Here is a 16,931-nt window from a genome sequence, read left to right on the forward strand (position 1 = left end):
ACTGAAGCCCCACCCCCTTTTTACAGGCAGTGACTTTGCAGATTTATACAAAAAGGATGGGGCTTCAATCACAGAACAGCAGGAAAATTAGAGCAGGGTAAAAAAAGATCAAAGGAAGAAAAAGATCAATATGAAGAAATATTAAAGGAGTTAAGTACGTTTCACCTTAAGAAAAGATGAATGAGGGGGAATATGATAACATTCCTCAAATATGTGAAAACTGTCACATCTAATGAGGTACTTAAGGTACTTAATAAGAACATGTAATAAGGTACTTAAGTTATAGAAAGACAAATTTATATTGAAGGTTAGGAAAAAAAATCTTCCCAACATTAATAGCACTTTGACAGTAAAACCAATTTCCTACCAATGAAGTGGAGCTCTCTTCTCTGAAAATATCCAAGCAAAATTAGACCACAAAGACTGATGCTTTACTTTGGATTAAAGAACTGAGCAAATGGCTGATGACCTAAAAGCCCAGCTCACTAATATGGCCTGAAACTGCATGAACCCAAGTTTTATTAATATTATTCAAATTTAAAGAAGCCTAGTTCCCAAACTCCTCACTCAGGTGAAATGGGTAGTATGGAAATATGAATGAATGAATGAATGCATAAATAGATATAGATAGATAGATAGATAGATAGATAGATAGATAGATAGATAGATAGATAGATAGATAGATAGATAGATTATTTCTATGTATTTATTTTTATGCATTTTCCACTTCATGATTCTTGTGATTCGGGATCATATGCTGACTGAGGAGAAGGTATGCAACCTATCTTGGAATGAGCCCCAAGGTGAAGCAATGCAGGTTAAAATAGAAACTTTTCTGAAGTGATGAACGAGGGCCCAAATCTTTTGATTGGTGTATACCTTTGGTCTATGGTTGTAAATATAAATGAGATCCTAGCTTAGCAATCAAAGCCTCGTGATTAGAATGTTCACTAGAACATTCCCAAAGAATGGAAATTCTGCTTTAAACATTTCATCACCACTTTCTAGTACAGAAAATTTGGAGGACTTGATGACCAAACTTTGGACTGGCCCAGTTCACGTTGCGATCATTTTCTTACCTGGTATGAAGAGCCAAATTATCACACATAAGAGGAAATTTCAACCAGTTTATTCTGTACAGCAATAAAAAAAATACTCTTAGGACCATAGTCACAAATGGAGAGTCCCTGACACACAAATTAGCACAGTTTTTATACAGTTCAAAAAGTCAAAAACACATGATAATTAACAAGCAATAAGCAACAAAAAATATGCTAATGAATTATTGGATGGCAAAAAAGTTGTGTTCATTACTAAAATATTATAGCTCTTGTTCTTCTGTCCTTAATTGATAAGAATGAAAATGGCATATAAAAAGTCTTCTAGATATATTGTATAGAGAGGGACAGGGAAAGTGCACACTTCTCTTGGATAACAGCAACCCTCCAGGAATGTACAAGGCAGAGAGAGGGCCCCCAAAATGGGAAACAGCTAAGAACAGGGATAGATAAAAGGAGCTTTCTAACAAAATGGAATTTCTCTGGCTAAAACTGGCTATACCAGCCAATCAGACTAACCAAGAAACTTAATTCCACAATGGAAGGTAGGAGAAGTTACTCCACAGTCTTTGGATCATATGATGCCCCTCCCCAGGCTCAATTTCTACTGTAATTCACTAATGCAATTTGCTTCTGAAATTGGGCTGCAAAGTTCAAGGTATAAATTTAATATAAAAATTAATTTTGTCAACGATTAACCTAATTGTTAAATTTTAATTTTTAATGTTTATTGATGTGACTTTCCCAGGTTTTGTCCATGAGGGAAATAATTAATGTTTATATCTCAAAACACATGGTGCAATTTGAATAATTAAGTACATGCTATGTAGCATTTTATGAGCTATATCTTTGTGCAAAGTTACATACTATTTCTGCATGTATAAACACATTTTGTAATGAATCGGAAAATCTGAAAGAAGAATAGAATCTGTGTTCCAGGCTTCTCACTCTCAACCAATTAATTTTATCTTAATTTTAATCTAAATCACACTCCGGAAAATCAGAAAGCTACACAATTTAACTAGCACTGCATAAATAGGAATACTTCCATTAGGCCTAAGACAGGTGGATATGGAATCCTGCTTGGCTAGTCTTCTACATTATGTTTATTCTGTAGTGAAGATTGTTACAATTTTTTTTATTGCTGTTGTAGATACACTACCTAGAGTTGTCTCAGCAGAGGCAGAGAAAAAATTGATTGATTAAACACACACACACACACACACACACACACACACACACACACACACACAGAGAGAGAGAGACAGACAGACAGACAGACAGACAGACAGACACACACACACACACACACACAGAGATGTGTATGTTAGTGTTGCTCTTTAGGAATCCAGTTCTGCTAGCAAATAGTAATCAAATTTTGTCTTCCCTGCCCCAAATTTATATTTATAATGTAACATTTCAGAGATGCCATAGCTCTCACAGAACTTTTGCCTCATCAATATTTCTCAACTCTAGAAATTTTAAGCTTCTGGACTTCAACTCCCGGAATTCTGGCTGATGAATTCTGGGAGCTGAAGTCCATACAGCTAAAACTCATGGTTCTAGGTCAAGGATTTTCAAACTTTTACAAAATACTTCAGTAGAAAAAAAATTACAGAACCTCAACAAAGAAGCAAAATTCTAGCAATAGAAAAAATAACTCTGTTCAGATGATTTGTTGTTAGGTTTTATTTTCCCTTAATCTTTCACAAAATTATATCAAGATCTTATAGAATCCAGTCCTAGCGAAACAGTTCACATTCACTGCAGCATCTAGTACCTGTGTTTTTCCTATAATTAAGTTCTGTTTATAAAGTGAAAAGTAGGATAGGGTTTTTTCAAATTTATTTGTGTGATGAAGTGATTCATTACTTGGCAGTTATATGGAAAAATAAAAATCTTGGCAAACGTTTAAACTAAAGAGAATCATAGAAGCAAGAATAAAAAATAATGAGTTGCTAAAAATGAAAACCGTTCTCCAACCAATATGTATATGTTAATTACATACAAAACTGGTTATTTGGAAAAATCTTAGAAAATACACCTGAGTGTAGATCCAGAATTTTGGAAGTCTTTATGTGGAGATAAATGGTTTGGGATGCTGCAAAATTGTCAAAGTCATTTTTTAGTGACTTCTGATTGAAACAAATACAGGTATGTCTAGAATGAATCACACACTCTTCTGACAGACTAATCTGTCATTGCTAACAGCATTTACTGTCAATTCAGTAAGGAGGCGTTGTTTTCTCTCTCTGCAAGTTATTTATATGTGCTTTTCTATTTCTCTAACTTACTTTAAATGCAAAGATGTTCTATTGGAAGGGAAGAGATTTTAAAAACTTGGAAAGCAAGATTAAAAATGTGTATGCTTGCATGTGTACAATTTTTATTTATAGACTCTACCTTTGTGAAATTATTTCCAGAACAATATTCTTAGCCCAAAGAAGGAAAAAAAATTTTTTTAAAAAAATTGTTAACTGTTCTTATTTTAATTTTTACCTCTTTGTGAACTTTCTCTATTGCAGGTTCCTTCCCAACCCATCTGTTTGTCCATCTATCACATTTCTTTTCCATCTAATGCCGGTCAAAAGAGTAACAACAATATTAAATAATAATATAATTGAAACACATTTAAATTGTAAGTAAAAATACATATTATTACTTTATTAATGGATTGATTACCTGATTCACCCTATCAAGACACAACATGGTGACAATTAACAAAAGATAAAATAGGTATACAAATATGCTACATTGCAGATATATTCAAATATTGCAGCATCTTTGCACGTTGGCCCAATCTGTTCTGCAAAACAAATTTTCAGTTGAACAGCTTTGACTATAAACTTGGCAGTTCTGCTGGCTACATCTATATTACCACTCTGAAGAAAGTAGGACAATCTGTTATTGTACTAATAAGCTACTCAGTCCTGTAATGGTTCTAAATGCCAGGCTGTATTGGAATATATAATTGACAATCAGATAAGTGATGTCTGATGTCTTCTACAAGTATGTACTTCCTTTCATGATATAGCACTTGGTAAATCACCCATATTTTACCATGGAACCAAGCAACTAAAATTTTGCTCTAGTAAAAGGTTGTCTTTTAATGCAATATCAAATCCATTCGCAGGTGTTTTTTTTTTCATTTGAAACTTTGTTCTTATTGGCCAATCATTTTAAAAACCTCATGCCTGAGAGAGACTCTATATTAGCTTGGACACTGATATCCAAGACTCCGTTTAAAGATTTCCTTGGTCAGAAATCCAGCCAAAAGTAGATATTGAGTTGATAGCCAATGCTACAAAATAATTTTAATAAGCTGGTAAATATCTAAGTAAAAAAATATGCCAAACTACATCATAAAAGCAACAGAAATACCATCCTTTCATACATTTACCTATCTTGTTATAGCTCAGGAGAAGGATGAGAAAACAAGAAGCCCTTTTGTTGGTAAGGAGTTCTAAGGCCTGGAAACAACCACGGAGAATGGCAGGTTTAAAATACATGCCCAACATACACCAAACCAGCTTTATACAGCAAAAAGAATGTATAGAGAAAACACTAACGTTGGGAATATAAATTTTATAAGAAAGTATTCTTAAAGCCAGTCATTGTGTGAAGGAAAATAAATATAAGTATAAATAATGAAAATGGAAGATGGAAGCTTAGAAACCAGTTTATTGTAATGCCACCAACACTCCACGCATTCTTAGTTTCCACAGTAACCATCCACTGTTACACAAAAAGAGCTGCGTCAGAACACTATATGGCAGAATGAGAATCCACTGTAGCACCCAGCAAGCTAAGCAACTGTGAGAGAAGATATCTACATGAACAATTCAAGCATAATGGGTACCCACAAGCATTTATTACCAGATGCTTGCGCAAATAGCAAAGGAGAGAAAAGAAAGAAGGTAAAAGACCAACCATATGGCACACCCTGCCATACATCAAAAAGATTTCAGAAGCAGTAGAATGCAGCTGCCGAGATATGCAAGTGGGCATCACACACTGCCCAGAGGCTTCCATAAGAGGACAAATTATGCATTGTAAAAATTGCTTGAAGGTGGGAAATACTACTGGATCCCCTGCATGGATTGCCCCTGTGACTGTGGGGAGGAAGCTAACCACCAGATTGCAAGCACACAAGCGAGCAGTCAGACAAGGAGACCCGAACTCATTGGTAGCCTCACATTGCAATGAACAAGGACACACATTTAAGTTCACGGCAACTAAAATGATTGGCCGTGCAGGTACAAAGGTAGCCAGGGAAACGATTGAAGCCTAGAAAACAGGCCCCTTGTCAGTTAACAAGAGTGCTGAATTACCACCAGCTTATAAAATACTTAGGAGCTGAGGGGTTGGCAGCACAAGGAAATGACAGCCAATCGCCAGCCATCAACACACCAATCAGCCAATAGGAAGGCACCACATAAACATGATTCACAGAACAGCCCAAAGCATTTATTCCAGTAGAAAATTTCCCTGAAGATGGGCTCTAACATGAGTCCAAAAGCTCGGAAGAGTACATCTCTGGTCCTGGTGACCAACCCAAATTCAACTTTGCAATATAAACATTATTTAGAAAGAGATCATGTGATAAGAAATCCAGAATTCCTTAGGTCTACCTACCTCTAAAGCTTATAATACTCCATTAGGGGAATGAAAATAAGTGGGGGTAAGTGGATAAGAACCTGAACTATACAAACTATAGAAATCTGAGGAAGGAGGAGGAGGAGGGTGAGGGCATATCCATGGGAGATATATCACATAGAAGCATGGAAAGGGCATATTTTAGACAAGGAAAGGAGAAAAAGGCAAAGGATCCTTGTACTAGCTATTTCTATATTTATTGTCTTTATGGGATCAGTAGATTTATAGATGTAAAAACTTGGAATTTCAACCACTTGGTCTGAAATCCCAATAATCTGTTCTATAGTTATAGATCGTTATTAGCACATTCGTATGTAAATGCTGTTGCATCCTAACAGTAAGTATTTCTAGATATCTTCTGGAAAACATGTACATACATACAAATTCTGTGGATCCCACCTTCACTGCAAGCACACATGCTTGCCCAAGCAGGCCCTCTAGTGTACACACATTTTGCCTGTGACTCTATAAAAACTACAATAGTCACTTCTCATTGCAGCTTGATTCAAAAAATTTCCAGTGCATCCTTAAGGGAACCTAACCTCTGCATGGTATAAAGTTAAACATGATGTCTTTCTAAACATCTGAACAAATACCATCTATTATATGCAGTGGTTAACAGATTCAAAGTTATAAGGATAGAAGAATAGACACACTTCCAGCCAATACTCTTTTAGCAGAAATAGCAGTTTCCAAAATTTTCCTGTAGCTACAAGAGAGAGAGAGAGAGAGAGAGAGAGAGAGAGAGAGAGAGAGAGAGAGAGAGAGAGAGAGAGAGAGAGAGAGAGAGAGAGAGAGAGAGACCTTTAAAGCAAATGCTCTAACTATTAAGCGATGGAGTAGCTTTGCTATGCTTTGAGGTTGTGCTGTTGCCAGTAGGCTAGGAAATACTACACGATGGAAGGAAGAACAGATTCAACTAAATATCCACATTTTCTGCAAAGAAAGTATGAAAGAGACTGCAGGAGCTAGACATCTTTGATTCCTTCCCGGTGGTTTGTGTGACAATTTACATTTCAACAAATAGCACATAGAATTAAAGATAGCCCTTGTTTAGGAACCACAAGTTGTTTCTGGCAAAATAGCCACTAAGCAATACAGTCACTAAGCAAACTATGTGACAGACAGATGGAGAGATGGGGGGAGAGGGAGGAAGAGAGAGAGAGAGAGAGAGAGAAAGATAGAGGGAGAGGAGAAAAAGATGACTGGTTGCTACTGTCTCATTCAAATAAAGTTCTCTTTGGCAGCACCCACTATACATTGTTGTCAAATGCACAAATTTGGGCATGAAGTGAATGCTTTGGCTGGAATTTTTTTTTTACTAAAGTTTATTACTCTTGTATTTGTGAATAATCACTATCCAAGGTAGTTGCTAAATGAGTACTATGTATCCCTTTAATGGAAGGTGACTTATATTACCTTGAAGAAGGCTGGGCATAGTTTAAAGGAAAATCTCACCTACTTTTCACGTAGAACAGGGGGTGTCAAACTGCCTATGTCAAACCGGGGGCCGGTTGCATCATGCGGAGGCTGCGCCCGCTCCAGCTCCGGCAATGCAAAAAAAAGTTCTGATACATTGTGACACGTCACGTGACATGGCAAGTTTGACACCTGTGATGTAGATGGTTCCTAATTCAAGCTCTGTCATTTACAGGCGGTGTTAGGGAATAGGTCTGAGAATGGGAAGAGCAAGGCCAGCCAATGAAGGCAATGGATTAAGTGAGCTTTCTAATGAAGCAATGATGTCTATTCAGCCATGAAAGCCTACACCAGTCTTTCTACTATAGGTAGTTCTTCACTGACAAAAGTTCATTTAGTGACTATTCAAAGTTACAACAGCACTGAAAAAAGTGACTCTGACCGTTTTTAAACACTCATTACTGTTGCAGCATCCCCATGGTCACATGATCAAAATTCAGACGCTTGGCAACTGACTACAGTATATTTAGGACAGGGGTCATGTGATCCCTTTTTGCGATCTTTTGATAAATGAAGTCAATGGGGAAGGCAGATTCACTTAATAACTGCAGTGATTCACTTGACACCTGTGGCAAGAAAGGTCGTAAAATGGGGCAAAAATCACTTAACAAATGTCTCGCTTAGCTACAGAAATTTGGGACTCAGTTGTGGTCGTAAATCAAGGACTGCCTGAATTAGGGATTCATAGGTTCAGATCTACTAATCTACCAAAGAGCCTTGGTGGAGCAGTGGGCTGATGCCTCCTTAAGTAACACCAGCTGCCTGCAATTAGTGCAGGTTCGAGTCCCACCAGGCTCAACGTTGACTCAGCCTTCCATCCTTCTGAGGTAGGTAAAATGATTGTTCAGGGCAATAAGATTGTTCAGGGCAATAAGCTGACTTTGTAATAATGCCACTTGGGGGGGAAAGCCCTAATAAGCAGGAATATACATAGAATGAAAGCTATTGCTAAGCACATTGATTTGTGCTTCTTAGATTGTAAGCCGCCCTGAGTCTTCGGAGAAGGGCGGGATATAAATGGGATTAAAATAAAAAAAAATAAACAAAAAAATAATTATGACAGCTAACATGGGCTGAAATGTCCATAATCTGTGACTACTGCCAATTGTGAAGAGAGGAGGATCAGAAGAGCCTTTGCTCAGAAGCATTCTGAAAACAGATGGCTGTCAACAATGCGAAATTGTAAAAATGATGAGGTCATCAGCTTCTTCCATACTCCGCAGAATTCAGCACAAAATGTATTTACTATTAAAATCAGGACACACATTTCATTTGAAATGGCATGTTTATGATTCGTAAGCATTTTATAATCAAATATATTGCTGCTTGAACCGCAGGAAATGCATTGCAATAGTTCCACTCTAGTTATAATTCTTCGGTAAACTATTTCTAGTGACCAGGAAGATTTCAGGATTCTATACTTATTTAATAACATTCTTATAATAACATCCCTGTATATACACACTTAAAATAAAGCAAGTGAAGTAATGCAGGTGCATTATAACTTTTCTTCTCTATAAATATACCATACATCATTTCTAATGCATTTCTTTAATGTAATACACTGCCTCTATTGTAATATGCTTGTAGGCCACTGAATCTGTATAGGCATTTTGGACAGAACTTAAAAGGAAGAAGTGCAGTTTACAGATTAAAAAAAATGATGGAAAGCAAAAATAGGAGACCAGGTTAATATGTGTGTGTGTGTGTGTGTGTGTGTGTGTGTGTGTGTGTGTGTGTGTGTAATGTAGATATATGTATATGTGTGTGTGTGTAATGTATATATGTGTGTGTACACACACAACACACACACACACACACACACACACACACACACATATACTTTGTTGAAATACATTTTTCTGGATTTTTTGTTGTTGTTATTCTTTCTCTTACTGTTAAAATAAACCTACCATTAAAATAATAGACTGATCATTTCTTTGTCAGTGGGCAAACATACAAAATCAGCAGGGGATAAAATTATTTTTCCCCTCACTGTATATATGTCTGTCTGTCTGTCTGTCTGTCTGTCTGTCTGTCTGTCTGTCTGTCTGTCTGTCTGTCTATCTATCTATCTATCTATCTATCTATCTATCTATCATCTATCTATCTATCTATCTATCTATCTGTCTATCTTGCTATGAGATATGAATCCTACTGCATGAAACTATGAGGAACTGACTGCTCCCTTTGCATACAGAAAATCCATCCATAGAAATTTTCAGCTCTTTGATGTTGAACTAGCAGAGAATGTAATAAACTCTACCTGAGATCTAGGACATCGCTGTCCCAGCAGAGGCATAACATTACAAAATGAAAGGTCTGTGAGAAAAGGTTTAAAGTTTCTCATCCTCTGCTCCAATGCCTCAATGCAGATTGCAACCACAGCCTCCCTGTACATTAATTAAACCTCTGAGACGGGCAGCAAACCATGCATTAAAGTCATGTGTATTTGAACCTTTGCTTAAAGAAGTCAAGATGAACAGGCATCAGCAGTGTGGCAAAGAAGCAACTAGTCAAAAGGCTACAGAGATCAAATATACGTATCGCTTGCCTCTTCATTTTCCCTGATTTTCTATTTCTAGTTAGTAGAAAATGTATGCAGTGCATGCAACTTATAACTTCTGCAACAAAATATATGTGCATATTGTTAAAGAAATAATTGTATGACACTTTGTGGGCACCTTTCTATCTTTTGTCTTCTAATTTTGGTTTTGCAAAATGCAGCATTCTGTGTATGATTCTCTATTGTTATATTTTAATGAGTATTTCCTTTGGGGTAAGTTTTTTTTTGCTCTTGTTTCTAAGCTTTAGGCCATTTCATTGTATTCCAAAGCAGCACACATTTCAGTTTACATGCATGTTTCACTTTCTCCTGTTTTATTTCATGAAATGTGAAGGATCTGCATCAGTGACAAATTACTTGTAAATCTCTCTTGTGGGATGTGAGAGTTGGCAATTGTCTAACAATCAACCTCTGACAGCCTTTTCCCACCATTTTTCTTAACTCCATCTGATTTATTCAATGGCAATAAATAACAATTAGTGAATATATTTTTTCTATGCTTTCCATACTGGAGAATTGCCTGTATGATTAACAGTTTGTAAAACTGTGCTAGGAGTTCTATTATCCTCATTTCATACCTGAAACATTTGAGACAAAATGACATATAACATGATTGACTCCATGTCTGAATTTCTCCCTCTACCAAAGTAACGGTAGCTAACACACTTGTTGCCATCATACCTTGAGCAAGAGTTCTGGCAAAAGAGATACTATCATCACTATCAAACTGAAATGTCTTTACAAAGACAAGAGCGAGACCGTAGGCAAAGGTTCATAAGTTTATTCGGTTCAGCTCCGGGCAGCTGACTGTCAATCCCGGCTTTTATAGAGAACTGTCAAACATTATAACCAATCAGATAACAGTAATTTTCCCGCCGCTCGGACAACAGCCAATCAACGGGCGGCACTCTGACAGCTCGGCGGCTGTCGAGGAATTCCTCTCAGCTGAGCGCTAGGCTCGGTTCGGAGGACCAGATTGTGAACTGCCGATTTGACAGTTCCGGGAACTGTCAAATCCGGCGCGTGCGTGTTTGGTCTCGGCGGCCCGTTTGACAGCTGTCATTGGGAATGGCGGCCGGCGGGGCGGCGCGCGTGCGCTGTTGCTTCTGGCAGCCATTTGACAGCTGTCAACTGTCAAAAGTCTGCCGGGCCGGTGCTTCACTTGCTGTTTGGAAGCCCCTGGATTCCTGATATGATTCACCCCCTTTCCCCCCCCCCTGAACTGGTACGTTATTTGTAACAACAGTTGAACTTTTAAAACAAGTATTGTTAATGGGGTTTTTGTCCGTCGGAGGTTTTCCCTCCCATTCAAAGTCCGCGAGGTATGCGGGGGGTCTTCTGACTCGGCTGGACCGTCGGAGGCAGGGGGTGCTTTCTTCGGGTTGCGTTGCTGGTGGAGTTGTTTCTGGAGGGATTTCGGCAGGCGGTTGTAGGTCCTGGGGAAGGGGAAGTTCGATGGGTCCGGGGGTGTCGGATGGCGCAGGCTCCTCCCGAGTCGGTGGCAGCGTGGGGTTGGGGGGTGACCTGGGTCAGAGCTGATCTGCGTGTCTGCGTTGTGCAAGTCCCGTCCCCGTGTCCACTGTGTATGACAATGGTCCTGTTTGGTCCAGGATAACCCCCTGAACCCACTTATCCCTTCCCCCATAATCCCGAGACCAGACATTTTGTCCCCTGGAGAATGTTTTTGGCTGGGCGTTGGGGGTTATTTCGGCCGCAGGTCTGTCAGGGTGGAGTCTGTCGAGCCTTGTCACCAGGCGGCGGCCCCATCGTAGTTCGGCAGGACTTTTGCCGGTGGAGGAGCAGGGCGTAGCGTGGTGGGCTAAAAGAAATTGTGCCAGGCGACGGTGCCAGTTCCCCGTGATGATTCTTTTGAGGGCGTCTTTGGTGGCCCTTACCATAACTTCCGCAAGGCCGTTGGACGATGGGTGGAAGGGAGCCGACGTTGAGTGCCTAATACAATTGCTCCTCGTGAAGATCTGAAAATCATGAGAAGTAAATTGAGGGCCATTGTCTGATATTATTACGTCGGGGAGACCGTGTGTTGCGAAGATTCCCCTGAGGGCTTGGATGGTTGCGGTGGATGTCGTGCTGTGAACCGGGAGAACCTCCAGCCACTTGGAATAACTGTCCACGACTATGAGGAAGACCTGCCCTTGGAAAGGTCCAGCATAATCAATGTGGATGCGGGACCAGGGGTTTTTCGTGAGTTCCCATTTGTGAATCGGAGCTCTGGGTTGGAGCGGGCGGGATTCCTGGCACAAATAGCAGCCAGCGATGTGTTTTTCTATGTCTTGGTCTATTCCCGGCCACCAAACGTAGCTGCGGGCCAAGGCTTTTGTTTTTACGATGCCAGGGTGACCCTCATGTAACGTGTGCAGCACCTTGGGTCTGTGTTTGGGTGGCACGATTACCCTGCACCCCCAGAGTATGCATCCCAGGTGAGAGGTTAATTCATTTTGCCTAGAAAAGTATGGCTGGAATTCTGTGCCTGGACAGGAGGATTGCCAGCCAGTATGTACCCACGCTAACACTCTGCTAAGCGTTTTGTCCTGGGATGTTGCGGCGGCGACATCGTTCGCTGTCAACGGGCATTCTTGGAGTTCCTGAATAGCCAAGATGTTGCTTGCTGGGGCAGGGTCTGGTTCCGTGTGGGGTAGGGGCAGTCTGCTGAGGCCGTCAGCGTGACACATTTGGTGTCCCGGCTTGTATACTAGTTGGTAGGAATATGCTGCTAGGAATGTTGTCCAGCGCAGCATTCTGGGGGACAAGATTTGGGGGGTTTGGCGGTCCCAGGTGAACAATCCTAACAATGGCTTGTGATCTGTGTAAATCACAAAGGGGCGGCCATAAAGATAGTCGTGAATTTTTTTTATTCCCGCCACTATTGCCAGGGCTTCCTTATCTATCTGGGCATAATTTCTTTCCGTTTTGGAAAGAGTCCTGGAATAATAGGCCACCGGGGCTTGAGTGCCATCGTTATCTAAATGACTTAAAACTGCTCCAATCCCGTATGGGGATGCGTCGCAGGCTATGCAGAGAGGTTTGTCCTCTTTATAGTGGGAGATGGTGGCGTTGCTGGATAGCATTTGTTTGAGTGATTTGAAACTGTTGTCATGGACTGTTGTCCACTGCCAGGCTGCTCCTTTATCGAGCAACCTGTGGAGTGGTTCTGCGATTGTTGCCTTTCCAGGTAGGAAGGCGTGATAAAAAATTCAAAAGCCTGAGGAAGGCCTGGAGCTCTGTTTTATTTTTGGGTGTGGGGGCGGCTTTGATTGCAAGGATTTTAGAGTTGGTGGGGTGGATTCCTTGCGAATCAATTTTGTAGCCCAAAAAATCTGCAGATGGGACGCCTATGGAACATTTTTCTCTTTTGAGTTTTAACCCCGCTTTCCGAAATCTGGATAGTACCTCTTGCAGTCTGGTTGCTAAGTTGTTTTCAGATTCCCCTGCGATGAGCACGTCATCGAAATAGGGGCAGACCCCTGGGATTCCTTTTAAGGTTTTTTCCATGACTTCCTGGAAGATACCAGGAGCCACTGAAATACCGAATTGTAGGTGGTTTACCTTAAAGGCGCCGCGGTGTGTGACAATGGTTTGGGCCTCAGCTGTTTCTTGGGTGACAGGTAACTGAAGAAAAGCATGCGCCAGGTCGAGTTTGGCGAATATCGAGCCAGAACCTATTTCAGAGAGTACGTCCCTAACTGCGGGGACTGGGTATGCATGGGGATTTAGTGCGCGGTTTAGAGTTGCTTTATAATCTGTGCATATTCTCACGTCCCCATTTGGTTTAACTGGTGTCACGATGGGTGTTTCCCAGGTTCCCCCATCTGTTGGTTCTAGGACCCCGAGGCTGACTAAACGATCTAATTCGGCCTCGATTTTTTGTTTCAGCGCGAAGGGGACCCTTCTTGCCTTGATGCGGATGGGACCCACCTCAGGTTTTAGTTTGAGGTCGATAGGGGTGCCGGTATATTTGCCAAGCATTCCGTCAAAAACATCCGCGAACGCTTGGCAGACCTGTTCTAGGGTTTGGGATTGTATGCGGTTGGTGCCCTCCAGGCGGATGCCCAGAGCCTCGAACCAGTCTAACCCGATGAGGCTGGTTCTGGGTGCCTCTGTGATCTGGACTGTTAAGTGCCCCAGGAATTTTTTGTATTCTACTTTTAATTGTGCCTGTCCCTTTAATTGGATAGCAGCCCCTTGGAAGTCTGCGAGGAGTATTTTGGAGGGCTGTAGGGAGATACGGCGTCTGCTTTTAAAGCCAATTTTTTTGAGAGTGTCCCAGGACATTATTGAAACAGAGGACCCGGAGTCGACCTCCATTTCGCAGGGCACCCCTTGAATCTTAACCCAAATCTTAATTTTGGGTTGTAAATGGTGGATGGTCGAGATTTTTTGTTTGGTCCGAATGGACAATACTGAGGGCTGGGGGCTTTCTTTGGCAGGGGGAAGGATTTTGGTCCTACCTGCCGGAATTTCCTCAAGCTCGTGGAGGGTTTCCTGGTTCAGGCTGCGGCACGCGGAGCGAATGTGCCCGGTCTTCCCGCATCCGTGGCATTTGGCATTTCTAAAACGGCATGTGGCTCTGGCATGAGCCCCGCCGCAGCTGGCGCACTTCGGTCTGGGGCCGGTGGAGGTGGTGGGTCTTGGGCCTGGACCGGCTGGTTTGAATGGCCTACGGTTCCTTCCGTGGTCGGCGCTCATTTTGTTGAAGCGGGACATGATGTCGTCGACGCCGGTGTAGGTCTCCGGTTGCTCGTTGTCCAGTTCCCAGGCGTGGTGGACTGACCCGGCCGGACTGCTTCTGAACACAGGGGAGCCCTCACGGTGGCTGTCTTCGTAGGCCATGATCTCTAATGTGAGTTGAGCGAGGTCCATCGTGGGCTTGGCTACCAATTTCCGCTGGAGCCGCTCGTTAGAGAGACCGGCGATAACCTGGTCTCTGATGCGGTCTTCCAGGTCAGGAAATTGGCACCTGCGGGCGGCGTGACGCACCCCAGCGATGAAGGCTGTGGTCGTTTCGCCAGGTTGCTGGCGGCGGTGGGCGAAGTGGAGGCGCCAGTACAGCTCAGACCGACGGGGCATGAAGTGCTTGCTGAGGCGGTCGGTCAACACAGCGTATGGGACGGTCGCGACTGGGTCTGGGCTGCAGAGCCCTACAGCGATGTCGTAGACGGCGGGCCTGCTGAGACACAGAAGGGCTGCAGCTTTGTGGCGGTCCTCCGTTATCTTGTTGACGACGAGGTAGCCTTCAATTTGCCCCCAGTGCGACTCCCATCCCTCGGGATGGCGGACATCGAATTCTCTGACGTGACCTAAGTTTGCCATGGTCTGGGTCCACAGTACTGTTCAAGCTGCAGAAGGGTTCCTTTGCCCTCAACAAGTGGCTTCAGCAGTGACTGGTCAGCGAGAGGGATCGGAACTCCTTCGCGGTGTGACTTGGCTCAGCAGGCAGCTCTATAGTACCCGGATCCCACCTTCGTCACCAGGTGAAATGTCTTTACAAAGACAAGAGCGAGACCGTAGGCAAAGGTTCATAAGTTTATTCGGTTCAGCCCCGGGCAGCTGACTGTCAAAACAATCCCGGCTTTTATAGAGAACTGTCAAACATTATAACCAATCAGATAACAGTAATTTTCCCGCCGCTCGGACAACAGCCAATCAACGGGCGGCACTCTGACAGCTCGGCGGCTGTCGGGGAATTCCTCTCAGCTGAGCGCTAGGCTCGGTTCGGAGGACCAGATTGTGAACTGCCGATTTGACAGTTCCGGGAACTGTCAAATCCGGCGCGTGCGTGTTTGGTCTCGGCGGCCCGTTTGACAGCTGTCATTGGGAATGGCGGCCGGCGGGGCGGCGCGCGTGCGCTGTTGCTTCTGGCAGCCATTTGACAGCTGTCAACTGTCAAAAGTCTGCCGGGCCGGTGCTTCACTTGCTGTTTGGAAGCCCCTGGATTCCTGATATGATTCACAAACCATCCTACTATTACATTATGGACTACATGGGGCTGCCCTTAAACAATAGTCAAAACTAGAACATTTTCAGAATGTAATAGCCTGCTTATTACAGAATGAGAGTCACCACAATCATGTAACATGGGCTGCGGGCCCTGCACTGGTTACCAATAAATTTCTAGGTGCAATTCACAGTGCTGGTCTTAATGTATCAACCTTAGCTTCTAACCATCTTCAGGTACCTTTACCACATCATCAACCCATTTGGTTGCACTCCATTATTAGTACCATATTTACTGAGGAGGTGAAGAAGCCAAGGGGTCTTGTTAGCCTCATACTATGGAAGAACCTCTGTTTATAAGTCAGGTTAATACCTTTCAAAAGTGAGTAAAAACAGACCTTTGTAGAGGACATTATCTGTAGTTTATGTGATGACATTGCTTTGGTTTTTAATACTGCTTTTATTATTGTACACTGCCAGACAACCATGTAGATTATGGTGACACATTAAACCAATCAATCTAGGATAACCTCCAATGCATCATTATTCTGCCACTCTATGTAAAATTGTAAAAAGAGAAGACTCTCCAGGCTTATTAGCTGCTTCCAAATGAGTCCAGGATCACAGGAAGAGACAGATGGATAATCAACATACTCTACTGCTAGGCACTTTACTGGAGTTTAGTAGGATGGCTAGGATTCCCAAATTATCTGAGGATTGCAAATTATCTGCTGACTCTAGATGAGTTACGGTGGCTAGGCTATAGGATTTCTATATCTGGAGCAGAAGTGTTCTCTAAGTCAAGCTTAACTCGGAAACACCCCAGAATTGGATGATTTATTGGCTTGTTATTATATGGACAATAATCTGAAATCACAGCTGCCAATTCTTCAGCTGGTGTTGGCTTTTATATGCATTGACTTCTTCCCAAGAACCTAAGAAGTCATAATGTACCAGTATAGTGTATGTGCAGATCCAAGAAGTGTGTACTTTTTAAATTGACAGATGGAGATTTTGTCAATATGCAGAATTTCTAAGTGCCATCCCATATTTTTGGTATGGCACTCAGGTGCCAATACCATGGGAACCACAATGGCTGGTTTATGCCAATTGTTCTGATTTGATTTTCAGATCTTGATACTTAGTTATCTTCTCCAATTCTTTGTCTTCTATTCTACTATTCCCTGCTATTATCACACCAATTGTCTACACTTTCTTTT

The sequence above is a fragment of the Vipera berus genome (genome assembly GCF_964194415.1).
Source record: "Vipera berus genome assembly, chromosome: 1".
Taxonomy (NCBI): Eukaryota; Metazoa; Chordata; class Lepidosauria; order Squamata; family Viperidae; genus Vipera; species Vipera berus.